Source organism: Mesoplodon densirostris, chromosome 6 (genome assembly GCF_025265405.1).
Source record: "Mesoplodon densirostris isolate mMesDen1 chromosome 6, mMesDen1 primary haplotype, whole genome shotgun sequence".
NCBI classification, from domain to species: domain Eukaryota; kingdom Metazoa; phylum Chordata; class Mammalia; order Artiodactyla; family Ziphiidae; genus Mesoplodon; species Mesoplodon densirostris.
In genome coordinates, this window is record NC_082666.1 from 57,514,316 (window position 1) to 57,529,254 (window position 14,939).

The 14,939-nt window shown below is 40.1% G+C and overlaps 1 protein-coding gene across 2 annotated transcripts in view; it reads left to right on the forward strand.

Annotated features, from left to right (window-relative positions):
• Positions 1 to 14,939, forward strand: part of MLLT3 (MLLT3 super elongation complex subunit) — a 255,412-nt gene that overhangs the window by 189,779 nt on the left and 50,694 nt on the right. The window lies entirely within an intron of this gene.

Below are 14,939 nucleotides of genomic sequence, written 5' to 3' on the forward strand. Positions count from 1 at the left end.
CCAGAAAATGGTAGCATGGAAGCAGACATGGCCTAGAAATGAATTTCCTTAACTAATGGAAAGAAGGAAATGAAATCATTAAGGAATCTGCAGACTTGTAGGCTATGATTTAAGTTGTTAAAGGAAAGATATGTCCCAGAGTATAATAATGGGTCATTTGAATAGCATTAGAAAAATCTGGATGCTTATCAGAGCTTAGTTACTATGCTTTCCAGGAAAGTGAGAAGAATGCAATGAAAGTAGAATACACCAAAGTAAATTTTAAAAAGAAACAGAAAATATTAGGGTGTAGCTACAGTGTTGATCTTTTTGATCAGTGTAATGAAGTAATTTGTTTACATAGATTGAAAACTGGTGATAGTATTTTTCAATACTTTTATCAAGGCAAAACTGATATAACAATATACTGTATATTTAAAATGTGTGATTTGATACATTTTGATGTTTATATGTGTCATGAAACCAAGTAGTGGTATTTTGGAAATGAAATATTTAGTTTTTTCCCCCATTTGTATAGCCACTGATTTGGAAGGGGCAGGGTATATATCTTCATTACAAGGTTTGCTAACGGGTAGGATTATCTTTTCTGGGTTCCTAAAAGAACATTTGGCCATCTGATAATTCCCCAAAATATTATTTGATGTTGAGACTTAAACTTTTTTTTTTTGGCTTGCATTGGGTTTTCGTTGCCGTGCGCGGACTTTCTATAGTTGCAGTGAGCAGGGGCTACTCTTCGTTGCGGTGCGCGGGCTTCTCATTGCGGTGGCTTCTCTTGTTGCGGAGCACGGGGAGCACGGGCTCTAGGCCCATGGGCTTCAGTAGTTGTGGCACACGGGCTCTAGAGCTCAGGCTCAGTAGTTGTGACGCATGGGCTTAGTTGCTCTGCGGCATGTGGGATCTTCCCGGACCGGGCCTCAAACCCATGTCCCCTGCATTGGCAGGCGGATTCTTAACCACTGTGCCACCAGGGAAATCCCGAGATTTAAACTTATAATTACTATTTCTCAGAGTTGGAAGGGAATTTCAGGTTACCTATTCTAACCTCCTACCAATGTAAGAAATCCTACACTTCTAGTGACAGAACTGTTAGTAATTCAAGTATTCCATTCTATTTCTGGAGAATGAACATTATTTACCATGAAGTTATCTCCTCCTCACTTCCCTTTTTTCTCTAGCTTTGGCCTTCTGCTGTTACTTATCAGTCATGATCAGTCCCAGTAATCTCTTTAATTTCAGTTTTCAGTATTTCTAGACAACGGTCAAGGAAGATGTCTGGCTAAAAATTGCTGGCCACTTTAGAATACTTCTCTTTCTTTCCCATAGCGAGGCTCCACAAAAGTTCCTAATTCAAATGCTGGCAAATGGCTAGGAGGCCTTAGCAGATTCTCTCTTCTCCATTTGCACCATTCTGGGTAGGAAGGCAGCCAGGATTAGGACATGGCATCAGTACCGATCCCTAGTCATCCAGAGACCACATCCTTCCCCCCCTCTACTCTCTATAGCTAATCTCAAAATTTTAATTCAGATTAGAGACAGAGTAGCATGTAAAATACTGGAGATGGAGTAATTCGTTCCAGTGTTTGGTAAAGGCCTTAGAGTGATAGTTTGTGAAATGGAGACGAAAGCCTAACGGGTTTGTCCTAGTATCTCAAGCATTTATTTTTCCTTCTTTGCTTTGTACTCCTCCTCTTAATTCACAACTTGCTCTTAATGTAGATGTTCCTTGGAACGTTTTTCGTATGTTTGACTTTTTATTTCAAATCACTCTGAAATGTTCATTGATGCTATTGGGGTGTGACTAGTCTATCAAGATTGTCAAGTTTAGCAATTTTGTCTCTCCATATTCTGTCGTGTTGCAGTTCTTCTAGGACCGAGGTTTTCAAATTGTGGTTTGTGATTTACTAGTGAGCCATGAAATCAATTTAGCATGTCATCACCAGGATTAAAAAAGAAAATCAGAATACATTATAACTAGTATGGGTAAGTAATGGTTTGTGGAAATTTTATTTCAGAAGCTGTGTGTATTTCTTATGGTAGGTCATCATCAAAATTTTGAAAGACACCTTTCTTGAATGTTGGCTGATTTGTGAGAAGACCAAATAACATTCATAAAGCACTATTGAATGCACTTTCTACAGGAAATTATCACAGGTGATCTTCCTCTTTAGCTCATTCTGTGTATTCTTATTTTTGTTTGCCCCTTGCTCCCTCCCTTTTATATATGATTTATAAGGTATGACTTTTCCTAAACATCATGTTCAACTTGATAGGTTTATCCAAAGCAATACCTTGCAAAATCTTCTGGAATGAAGAGTGAGAATTGTAATTCCATACAGTAGGTAGCAAATTTTCAAGATGATTCATGACGTGTCAGAGCCACCTATCCAGTGACCATAACAGGAGTTTTTATAATGTGGTTTGCATATCGTTACTGAGAAAGCCTCTAAAGACTCTTGGGTATTATTTGGGTATAAAACCCAACAACTGTACTTTCCTTATTAGTTTTCTGGTAGTAATGCTTTTATTGTTGCTGCTTTGGTTTAATCTTCTAAATATAGGTGGTAGAACAGAAGAGAATTGGCAGAAGTGGTTCCAAGTAATCCAGCGCCCAAAAGACTTTCTATGAACGAAGGAGGATAGAGGAGGGCTGAAATTCCCTTTCTCCGGGGGTAAAGGTAGCCTGTGTTTGGCCTTTCTCCTACTTGGTGTCCCTCCTGGGGTTAAGACCGAAGGAGCAGGAAGCAATTGTAATGGAGAGAACTAAGCACCCCGTAGTCTCCCTTGGCGAGGAACTGATTGGACAGCTTGGGACAGGCCCACCTTCAGGGGGCACCATTCACATTGTCCTGGTGGTGAGTGTGTCTGCATCTGAGTAAGTAGGATCAGATGACCTGATCTGTCGAAGGACCTTTACAGCTTCATTATTTGAATATGAGCCAGATTTATGTTCATTTGTGGAGGGCGGGGTAGAGGGTAATTTTAGACACAGCAGGCAGAGATCATGGACTTTGGAAACAGAAAGAGGTCACAAAAAGAAATTGGACGAGTGTGAAGAATTGGGAAGGACCAGGGAAAAAAGGTTATTCACCTGGTATGTTTGTAAAGAAAATATCTTGCCTTGGTACAGGTTAGTTACGATTAAAAAGAAGAACTTTTTAAAGAAGCTTTTCCATAATTAAGTTAGATTCAGGTTTTATATAAAAATAAAAGTCAGTGCTATTAAGATGGATTGGGAAGCTTAGATTGTTGATCCTTATAGTTCTTCTCAGTTGTGATTTTTATATACTTTGTATGTGAGTAGAGAAAAAAGAAGTGGTGCATCCATGGTTTATATGCCTGCATGATTTTTGAGGAATCACTTATTTGTTGATGAGTATGTATTACCTACGTAGGTAATAAAGTAATCAAATAATTAGGAGTATGCACTCTGGTGTCAGACAGGCTGTATTTTGAATCCCAGCTCCACCATTGATCTTAGTTAAACGATTTGACCTTCTATATTTCTTAGTTTCTTTTTTTGTGAAATAGAGATCATAATAGCCTTTACTTTGTAGGATTATTGTGAAAATAGTCAATCTGGGTAAATCACTTAACATACTAATCAAAAATGTTATGAGGGACTTCCCTGGTGGCGCAGTGGTTAAGAACCCGCCTGCCAATTCAGGGGACATGGGTTCGAGCCCTAGTCCGGGAAGATCCCACATGACGTGGAGCAACTAAGCCTGTGCACCACAACTACTGAGCCTGTGCTCTAGAGCCCGCGAGCCACAACTGCTGAGCCCGCGTGCACCACAACTGCTGAGCCCACGCACCACAGCTGCTGAGCCTGCGCGCCACAACTACTGAAGCCTGTGGGGTCTAGGGCCCATGCTCTGCAACAAGAGAAGCCACCGCAATGAGAAACCCGTGCACCACAAGGAAGAGTAGCCCCTGCTCACCACACCAGAGAAAGCACGCGGGCAGCAACAAAACCCAACGCAGACAAAAATAAATTAAAACAAAAAATGTTATGAGCCATTTGTTATGTGATTTGGCTTCTGGCAGTCTTTATAACCTATAGCTTTGAAAGAGTTTTTTTTTTTTTTTAAAGATTTACTTATTATTTACTTATTTATTTATATTTATTTTGGGCTGCATCAGCTCTTAGTTGCAGCACACAGGATCTTCGTTGAGGCGTGCAGGATCTTTCCTTATGGTGCTCAGTCTCTTCATTGCAGCACTCGGGCTTCTCTCTAGTTGTGGTGTGCAGGTTTTCTCTCTCTAGTTGTGGCACACAGGCTCCAGGGAGCATGGGCTCTGTAGTTGTGGTGCACGGGGTCCAGACCGCATGGGCTATGTAGTTTGCAGCACACACGGGCTCTAGTTGAGGCGTGTGAGCTCAGTAGGTGTGGCGCATGGGCTTAGTTGCTCCGTGGCATGTGGGATCTTCCCGGACCAGGGATGGAACCCGTGTCCCCTGCATTGGCAGGTGGATTCTTAACTATTGCACCACCAGGGAAGTCTCAGCATCTCAGTTTAAATCAATAGCTAAGCCATTTCCCAGGATCTTTTAGCTTTTTAAATTAAATGAGATAAAGGACAAGGACTTACCTAGTACTGCATTGGTAGGCACTTGGTAGATTTTTGTTGTTGTTGTTGTTGTTGTTTTTTGGGTTTTTTTTTGCAGTACGTGGGCCTCCCACTGCTGTGGCCTCTCCCGTTGCGGAGCACAGGCTCCGGACGCGCAGGCCCAGCGGCCATGGCTCACGGGCCCAGCCGCTCCGCGGCATGTGGGATCTTCCCGGACCAGGGCACGAACCCGTGTCCCCTGCATCGGCAGGCGGACTCTCAACCACTGCGCCACCAGGGAAGCCCTAGATTTTTTTTTTTATTGCTGTTACTATTAAATCATTTCTTAGGATATCTTCTTTTATCTTTGGATTAATATTAATATGACTGAAAGAGTAATTTTTAAATAGGATTTGAAATTCCTGAGATGTTTCTCATTTTATAAAGAACTCTAATATTGTCACATGAAAGTCCATCAGTAATTTTCCTTTACAGAAGAATTCGGGAGGAGGCAGCGGGGAGGGCGGGGAGGGAGGCAGAAGGACTGTTTTATAGTGGGTGAGCGTTTAGCAGAGACTGAAAACATGATAAGGGCCTGTTTTTGTTATGTATGTAAATGTTAGCATTAAGAATATTTTGCATTCAAGAACTTAGGTAATTCCATTAGAGCAAAGCTGTTCTTGGTTGAGGAATTCATCTTTTTGTGGCCATAATGGTCACTTATGGCAAGTGGCTGTTCTTACTAGTCACTGGCGCTAACTAGCAGCTAGAAAGGGTGAGGCTCTGAGTGTATCTGGGTCAACTAAAAGTTTGTAATTGTGTTTTGCATTAACCTGTTTAAACTTTAATCGAGAATAAAAAAACAAACATCCTTTACCCTTCCTGTAACTCCCTAGTTTTTGTTTCTCATGTAATTCTCCTTCTAAAGAGAAGTGTATTGAGTTGATCTTGTTTTGTGATATGAGGAAGTTTAGTATTCATAGCAGAGAAGGGGGAAAAACAGTAAAAGAAAATTGAAATAACCATGTATGATCAGATTTGGTTATGGTAGTAATTTCCTTATCGTTGCCTTCACTTTTTTTTCACCTTGCTTTATAGAGATTTAATTGTAATTTAAAAGTGCAGAAGTTAAAAGTTTTAATTATCTTTCCTTGTAAATGGTCAGACTACATTTGGTAAAATGTTACCCACTTCAACCTGAAGTGTGAGAAATGAAATTGTAATCGTGTCTTGATAGTTTGGCTTACCAAACTGTTTTCCTGGATAAAATCTTGAGAAAGATGAAATCTCATCAAATGGAGTGGGTTTTCCCAAGGGTGGGTGGTGGTTCAGATACAGGGTAAAGACTGCAAACCACCTTAGCAGAAGTTTCTTTGGAAAAGAAAAAAAAGGAAAGAGAAGAAAAAAGAAACTTCCCTCCTTTTGTGGTGCCCCATTTCCTCCAGCCCCACCCTGTGCCTTGCCGTGCCTACACTGTCTGGAGCTGGCAGTAAATGTCCTGCTGTTGAAACACTGTCCTCAGGTTTTTATGTGATGGAAGGTTGTCACAGTCAGAGAAGAAGGTCCTTATTGTGCTTTCTAAGTGGTTTTGTAATGACTTGTAATTCCAGCACATGCAAGAGCTATGAAGTCTGTAGGAATGGTGAGTGAGCAGCTAGAGAGGCCCTTCATTAAAGAGCTGCCCTGACCCTCTGGCGGGAGCAGGGGGTTGGGGGCTCTCGTTCTGGACTCCTGTTCTCTGCATTTTATAACTGGAAGTAAACATACCTGAAGGGGTGCAATTCTCCTCTGGTAGATGCAACCCAGTGTGGAACATTCATTAACGTAATTGGCAGAAAGTTACCTTTGTTGGACACATGGAGATATTTCACCTGACCTGTTCCTAATGCTTGGTTGTTTGTTGTCTGTTCTAGATGTGATCAGATGGAGGAGGGTGCAGCCTAGTCAATCAACTGATTATTTATCCAGCCACATTCCTCACTTGTTCCAAAAAAGATTGGAAGCAATTAAAAGGGAGATTTTTTTAAAAAACTACATTAGAGGCTCTTTCTCTTCCTTGTTTGGGTGCCATACTAAGCCCAAATGGTTTTTCAGTTTTTAAGTTAAATAATTCCTTAGAAGCCCTCAGGTAGCTGAGGGTCATGAACAGACAGGGGGACCTATCATTGAAGAGTTGGTTGTCATCAATAATTGCCAACACTCGGCATTTTCACTTGCTTGTATTGAATTTTATCTTTCTCCCGGTAAATTCCACGAGCCTCCTTCAAGGAAGCTGCATTGCCTATTCAGTGCATTCTTTTTTCTTACTCTAAGGCCCATGATCTTTATGTCATTGTCCTATCTGTCATCTTTAGACACAAAGTCAAAGATGTGACTCAACATGGTCTTTGCAGGATTCGCTTTACCATGTCATTGGGATGCCTGATATTTGTAGCTAAACTTTCCTTCGGTGCTTTCTATGTGCTAGTCACCCTTCTAAGTACTTCACTTGTTTTAACTCATTTAACTCTTAAAACAATCTGTGAAATAGACTCTTATTAGCCCCATTTTATAGATGAGGAAACTGAGTCTCAAAGGTTAAGAAACTTGGGGGTGAAGCAAATCTTATTTTCCCAGGAATTCCCAATATTATAATTGCAGAGATGTTCTTCATGAAATTGGCATCACTGCTATGAAAGCCTTATTTGTTTGTTTTTTGGCCACACTGAGCAGCATGTGGGATCTTAGTTCCATGACCAGGGATCGAACCCGTGTCCCCTGCAGTGGAAGTGTGGAGTCTTATTAACCACTGGACTGCCAGGGAAGTCCCTTTTTTGTTTTGTTTTGTTTTGATGAAAGCCTTTGATATCGTATTTCTTGTTCCATTTTTGAATTCTGTTTCTTTGACATGTCTATTGGTTTGGGCTCTACCAACAGCCTTCAGGAGGTGACAGGTTGTCCTCAGAGGTGGATTTGGCATACATATTCAGAACTGAGGGACGTGCTATGAAACATCCAGGAACCTCTCACTTCTTACATATATTTGCTTAAAATAAAACAGACCCTCATAGTTCTGAATTTTAACATTATTATAATGTATCATCAGCACTATCTCCCCGCTCTCAGAATTTTCCCCACTTGCTTTTGTGTGAGAATTTATGTTTAACAGAGCTGAGCTGTAATATCAAGCTTTCCCAGAAGGTGCCACCAAATAACAAATGCTGTCCTCCAGTTTGAAGATTCCTTCTTATTGAATCTTCTAGTTCCATTTTGTAATTTCATTTTATAATGTCTCTAAGATATTCAAAATAACGGGTGTGCTTTCTTTGAATTAGGAGATAAGATATGCAATGGATTAGTAGAGGGTGGTTTTCTTTTGGTGTCTATGTAATTATTTAACCAAGTTTGAGAAATTGTTCTCAGCGGGTAACAATTTATGACTGTAAACTTTCAAGGCAGTGTCAAGGTCCACAAAGAAAAATTACCCCTAAGAGGCTTCTTTAGGTCACTAGAGGTGACTGCACAGTGAGATGTTCCCAGATAAAGTCAAAGATCCTTCCACTAGGCGAAAGAAAATGGAAAAGCATTTACTAAAGTGTGTGGAGATAAGCAGACTTTTGCCTTTGAATTCTGAAGACATAGGGGATGGGGATGTGTAAGGACTGGGATAGAGAGAAATTTTCAGTCGGTGACACAGAGAAAAAAAAATCTCCTTGCCTTACTTGGTCATGGGAAGAAAATGTATTTATGGGGTCCTCAGATGTTACTTACGTAAATAAATAAGGAAATTACTAGAGTGCCCTGGTTTGGGACCTCGGTGTTTAGAATCACAGTACTGTTTTTCTGAAAACTAAATTGTTGACCCTTGCTTTATTTTCTGACCCTTCTATTTTTGCTTTAAATATGATAACACTGTCATGTCACTTTGAGTAAGTACAAACATTTCCTTCTAAACACGTTTAATTGTTTTTAATATTCTTTAATTACTGTAGTCTTGTTTAATAACATTTGAAAATGTTTGTGTACTCCTCTATATAAACCCTGTATTAGGTAGTACAGATGGTACAAAATTAGAATTTAGGCTCAGCTTTGAAGGAAGGGAAACATGAATTAGTGGAGATGAGAGGTAGGTGGGTAGGAGAAGGCATTCCTGATTGGAGGAAACAACTTGAGAAAAAAAAAAAACACCACTGATGACAAATGTAGACAAGTCTGTGTTGTCCTTACTGAAAATGAAGAGAACTCTTATACACGAATCCCTGCAAGTTAATTTATCCAACTGGATAAATTCCAGTTTGGAATTCCTTGTCAGGAATGAAGGAAACCTTATTGAACTGTACTTCATGGGAGGTGTGTCCTGGACACTTTCACTCTGTAACCTCTTACTTCATCCATACATTGTGTGAGATAGCTTTTTTCCTCATCTTACAGATGTGAAAGCAGCAGAGCTAGAATTTGAATCCAGGTCTGACCTATGCCAAAGCCCATGCTTTTTCGTACAGTACCATGGGTTAAACCTTGTTGAGAGAGAAATTGCATCAAATTATAACCACTGTGGGACTGATTAAACCTCTTCAAGAAAAAAATCGAATTAGCAGCATTAACTCTCCGACCTTCTGCCTACCTCTGGTCCTCTGATAACGTTACCATAGTTCAGTGAAAGGGGGAGAATAAGAAATAAGATGTTGGGCTTCCCTGGTGGCGCAGTGGTTGAGAGCCCACCTGCCGATGCAGGGGACGTGGGTTCGTACCCCAGTCCGGGAGGATCCCACATGCTGCGGAGCGGCTGGGCCCGTGACCCGTGGCCGCTGGGTCTGCACGTCCGGAGCCTGTGCTCCGCAATGGGAGAGGCCACAACAGTGAGAGGCCCGCGTACCGCAAAAAAAAAAAAAAAAGAAAAAAAAAGAAATAAGATGTAGTAGCCAGAGTACTTGGGTTCTTGGCTATGAATAATGGGTGCAGGGAGACCTGGCTTTGATTTCCACAGTCCTGATCAACTCATGCTTTATATAATGTTCTAAGCAGCAGAATCGCAGAAAGTTTTGAGAGGTGGTGGTACCTTAGAGCCTATCCAGGGGCACTTATTTACCAGTTTATTGACTTCTACGTTTTTTCATACGCCTTATACCAGAGGCTAGGACACGGCCAGTGTGACTGTGAGAGCCCCCATCTACTATACTGCATCATCTTAAGGCTGTACTCATGGAGGATATAAAGAAGGAGCATAGGGCTCCCTGGTCCTGGAACATAGCCATCCCTGGCTAATAAATTCTCTTCTCTTCCTGGGCCCAGGAGAGGTGGTCCAGGAGGCACGGCCCTAGAGCCTACACTTGGAATCAAAAGACGAGACAGGATCAGCTTACTAGCGGTTAACTGTAAAATGTGGATTTTAACAATAATGATGAGATTATTGATGCAAACTGCCACTCAGGTATTAATTCACGCAAAGATATTAATTATGTCATAGACAAAGACTTAACCTTTTTACTTGGTAATTTATGAATTGTATTCTATGAAGATCTGATATTGGTAGGTGTTCTTGTAAAGATGAAGAGGCAAAGCTACAATCTAGGAATTTAGTGATTTATAATCCACGGCCACAGTGTAGTTTTTACTCCAGCACGTGTTTTTAAAATGTCATTTTCCACTCAGCCTCACCTTAGATTGTATTAGGAATCAAAGCAAAGTCTTGCTGGAAGTACACCCTGGTGTAAAATGTTTAGGATCTGACAAATTCTACTCGAGGTGACCTGACACATTTTCAGAATTATAAAGTGTTCACTCTACTTTCAGGTTTCCTCCTCTTTCTCGTTATTTTCCAGGATTGTTTTAATTAAAGGTGAACATCAGACTTGTTGTTGATCTTTGTGACGGGTTATTTTAAAGTGCTAGGTTATTCAATAATCTTAGGTGAGAGTCATGCCTTATTCTTGCTTACCAAGCCTGCCTTCATGGTCCAGCCACTTTCAGAGACATGCAACAAGTCCCCTCCCTGCTTTTAAAGATAAGCCATGCACAGTCCTCCTTGGGTTGTGTAATAAAACCAGTGAGTCTCATAAATCCCTCCCCCAAAACTAGGGTTTGAAGGAGAGAGGTCGTGTGTCCCATGTTGCCCATCTTTTTATCCTCATCATGTTAATAGGTCTGTTGTCTCTCTTTTCTCTTTAGAAAATCTTCCACAGCTTACTATGTACTCTTTTAAAGATTTAAGACCCAATTTGGAAACCATGAACATCTATTTTTAATACAGCATTTACTTCAGAATTTAGAAAATTATAGGATTTTTAAAAGCAGGAAGACTTCAGAAATTTCCTTTAACAACTTGTATTTTGCAGAGCAGAACCTGAGGCCAAGTTTCATGACCTGCCCAAGATCATTGCCCCCCCAAAAACCTGCCCCTGCTCTCATTGCTCCCCAAAAAGGCCCTAGGAGGCAGGTCCCTAGCTGATGTGCCATTGTCATTTCCAGTTGGAACAGTTTATAATCCTTCTTACGTCCTGTCCTCCCTTCCCCAAACTCTCCTCCACTTGAACATGTTAAATAAACTGCTTCCTAATGAGTGGTTTATGCCCATTAGACATAAGACCTCTTGGCCCTGCATCTCACTCTGTGTCCCCTTGTTGAATCAATGGACCTTACATTTCACATCCTCAGCAGAATCCCCCTGAAAAGCCTCATGCCATGTCTCAGTGAGGGTAGGGTGTTAATCTCAGGGGATATTACAGAGATTAATTGGTGAAAAATTTGATAGACTTGTTCCCTGGTCATCCTTGATTGTCTTTGGGAAAATACCAACCAGAATAATCATGGCTTGGTATATTTCAGGAGAAAAATAAATCACTAGACAAAACAGAAAATGACACATTTACATATCTGGCAAATCAAAGATCTTAATATTGTTTAATAATAAAATCATGGAAAGAGCTTTAAAAGCCTCCAGTATAAATGAAGTCTTCACTTGGACAAGTTGATATTCTTAACAGATGAAACTTGACTCCTGCTCTCTCCTACGCTCCAGTGTCTTCAGTATCTGCCTCTGTGTGCTGTGTTCCCCTTAGTCTCTCTACAAGAGAGGCATCCCTCTGAGGCTTACTGAGACATCCCTCATACTAAACAGCCAGCCTCTCACACTGCCTTCAACTCTCCAGTTAACCCTGATGCTCTTCAGGCTATAATCCCTTCACTTCCTTTCCTTCACTGACAGACATCTCAAAAGCTTACTTCTCAACCCGTTGTGGTCTGGCTTTTCCTCTTGGAAACTATCCTTAAAACTACCACTGGGAAAAGGTCACCAGTGCTTTCCAGATTCTTATGTAGAAAACATCTAAGCATTGGATTTAACGTTCCGTCATCTTTGACTTGCTTTTCCATTCTATTCCTTGGCCCTGTTATACCTACCCTGATCCCTCTAACCATTCTCTGCGAGTCTCCTTTATCAGCTGATCTTCCTCTACCAACCTGAAGCTGCCATTGCCAGTTTCTTTCTTTTCTACTATATAATCTTTCCCTGGATAATCACTGCTTACCTGTCTCCTGTCTCTTTCCTTTCTCAGACCCTTCTCTATATAGCTATCTATAACACAGACAAATTCTGGAAGGAAACATGCAAAAGGATGTAAAACAACTTGTTAAAATGGTATTATGGGTCATTTTCAAAATATCTTTAATACTGCTGTTTTTAAACAACATCTCCTTGTTTGAAAATCTTAGATCCTATGTGGGCTAAACACTAAATTTTCTCTTTTCTTTTTGTAGTCTTCTATTATGGAGAATTTCAAATATACACAAAATATGCAGAATAGTATCACGAGCCTCCCATTCATTCATCACTCAGCTTCAACAATTATTAACTGATGACCATTCTTGTTTCAACTGTGCCATCTACCCTTCCCCCAGTATAATTTTTAATAAAATCCTAGATGTCATATTAATTCATTCATAGATATTTCAATATGAATCTCTAAAAAATAAGAACTTTTAAAAAACATAACTAAAACATCACTATCACATCTGCACAAATTAATAATTATTTTTTTAAAAATTAATCAATTAATTTACTTATTTTTGGCTGCATTGGGTCTTCATTGCTGTGCATGGGTTTTTCTCTAGTTGCGGTGAGCAAGGGCTACTGTTTGTCGTGGTGCGTGGGCTTCTCATTGCGGTGGCTTCTCTTGTTGTGGAACACGGGCTCTAGGTACACGGGCTTCAGTAGTTGTGGCATGCAGGCTCAGTAGTTGTGGCTCGCGGGCTGTAGAGCGCAGCCTCAGTATTTGTGGCGCATGGGCTTAGTTGCTCTGCAGCATGTGGGATCTTCCCGGACCAAGGCTCAAACCCATGTCCCCTGCATTGGCAGGCGGGTTCTTAACCACTGCACCACCAGGGAAGTCCAAATTAATAATTCTTAATATCAACAAATATCTAGTCACTGAGCAAATTTCCAGTAGAATCAAAACGTCATAAATTTTCTTTTCTTACGGTTTGTTTGAATAAGGATCCAAAAAAGGTCCACGTCTTGCAATTTGTAACAATGTCTTTTAAGTCCTTTTTAATCTATAGGTCCTCTCTTGTCTCTTTTCTCATGTAAAAGTTCAAGAAAAAAAAAAGGTTGTTTGCCTTATAGAATTTTTCAGTTTGGACTTTGCTGATAGTATCTTTGTGGTGTATTTTCTGTAAATTAGGGGTGTAGCCAGGTTTAGGTTAGGTTTTGTTTGGGGGGCAAGACTATTTCATGGATGGAGTTGTTAGCTTTCATCAGGAGGCCTGTAAGGTGGGGTTATCTCTTGTTTTGTGACATTAGTGCCCACTGATGCTCAGGGCCTAGATGCACTAATTCATAAGGGGTTGTCAATTGGTGGTATTTTTATTCTACCATTCTTTCTTCATTTATCAGCCAGAACTCACCTGTCTAGAGAAACTCTCCCTCTTCTACCCTTTGTTTAACCAACAGTTAGTTTGTCTAGGAAAAGTAAAACATTCTTTCCTTTTTAAAAAAAAAAAACAGTTTTCAAAAGAATGGGTTTGGTTCCCTAGCATCCTTTAACAATAGCTAGTTTTTTTTAAGCATTGCTTTTAAGACTTCTTCAATCTGTCCTTTCCGCCCTCATCTTTCTTTGCTCTCCCTTATACTTTAGTGATCCTAAAATATTAGCAATCTTCGGTTCCCTGATCATTCCATTGCTATTTTACGTCCTAGTGAAATACCCTTGGTCCTTTATGACCTGGTTAACATTCACCTTTTCTTTGAAACTTTTCAAAATAATCTGCCCCATTTAAATGAATCCCTCCCTCCTTTGTGCTCCCTCCATTAACAGTTTATATTTTGATTATAGTTGTTATTCTCTCATATTAAAGTGTTTTTCTCCTGATCAGTAGGGTATTTTGAGGGCAGATACAGACTCTTAACTATCTGATTTCTCAGCTCTTTGCACTGTGCCTGGTACTTAATTGGTGCTCAACAAATATTGAGTTAAATAGTGTAAAGATTTATTTATACTTATGTATTATGTATTTATAATTGAGTTCTCTTAATTGACTTATGTATTTATAGGTATCTTAACTATAAATACATCCAAATGATCTGGAAATGTGATAGTTGGCCCCTCCCCTTCAAGAGGGTAGAGTAGACAGGCCACAATGAATGGGAGAGCTCCCTGTATAAAAAAGACAGATCTTGGCCCTCTTAGAGCACACAGTTCAGGGGATAACCCACCGTTATATGAATAAGTTCATACAGTAGAATCCTGGGATAACCTGGAGGCCAGGGTAAGCAAGTTGTATAAATAGGATTGTACTTTACCAGTCTTTGTAGCCCTTGCTTTTGTGTTGGAGGACATAAACTAGCCAAGGAGCATGGAGCTCTTGAAAACTCCCACGAAACAACCCGAGATTTTTTTGTTAACTGATTCTACCATGAAGAGTATTAAACCACAAAAATAACAAAGTGGGAGGCAAGGACCACAGATTAATCTTTTATTGAGACAGCAGAGGGATGTCATAGTCTAAAGTCCCCAAACGTTTGCTTCTGTATTTTAAAAAAGCAAATAGTTTTCAGAGAAATTTCAATAACAGGATGTCGAAGTGAAAGAAATTTCTGCCTCCCTACTTCCTATAGCGACTGTGTGGAAACATGATAACGTGAGAGCTATACGACCACCTTGTTTTTGCTGTCTTTGTGATCATGAAATATGATTACATTCTCTCTAATGTTTATATGTACTCTTGAAATTATTGGAACTGGTAAAATAACACTTGCATAGTGTATAAAAGGAGCTATTTCCCCCCCCTTCTGTTTCCTTAGGTTGCATAATTACCATGACAGATTAGCTTTAAATTAATAATGTTAATTTGGTTGTTAAATAATTACTAAACCATCACATTTGAGTATCAGCAACTGTGCAACTAAATGCTTATTG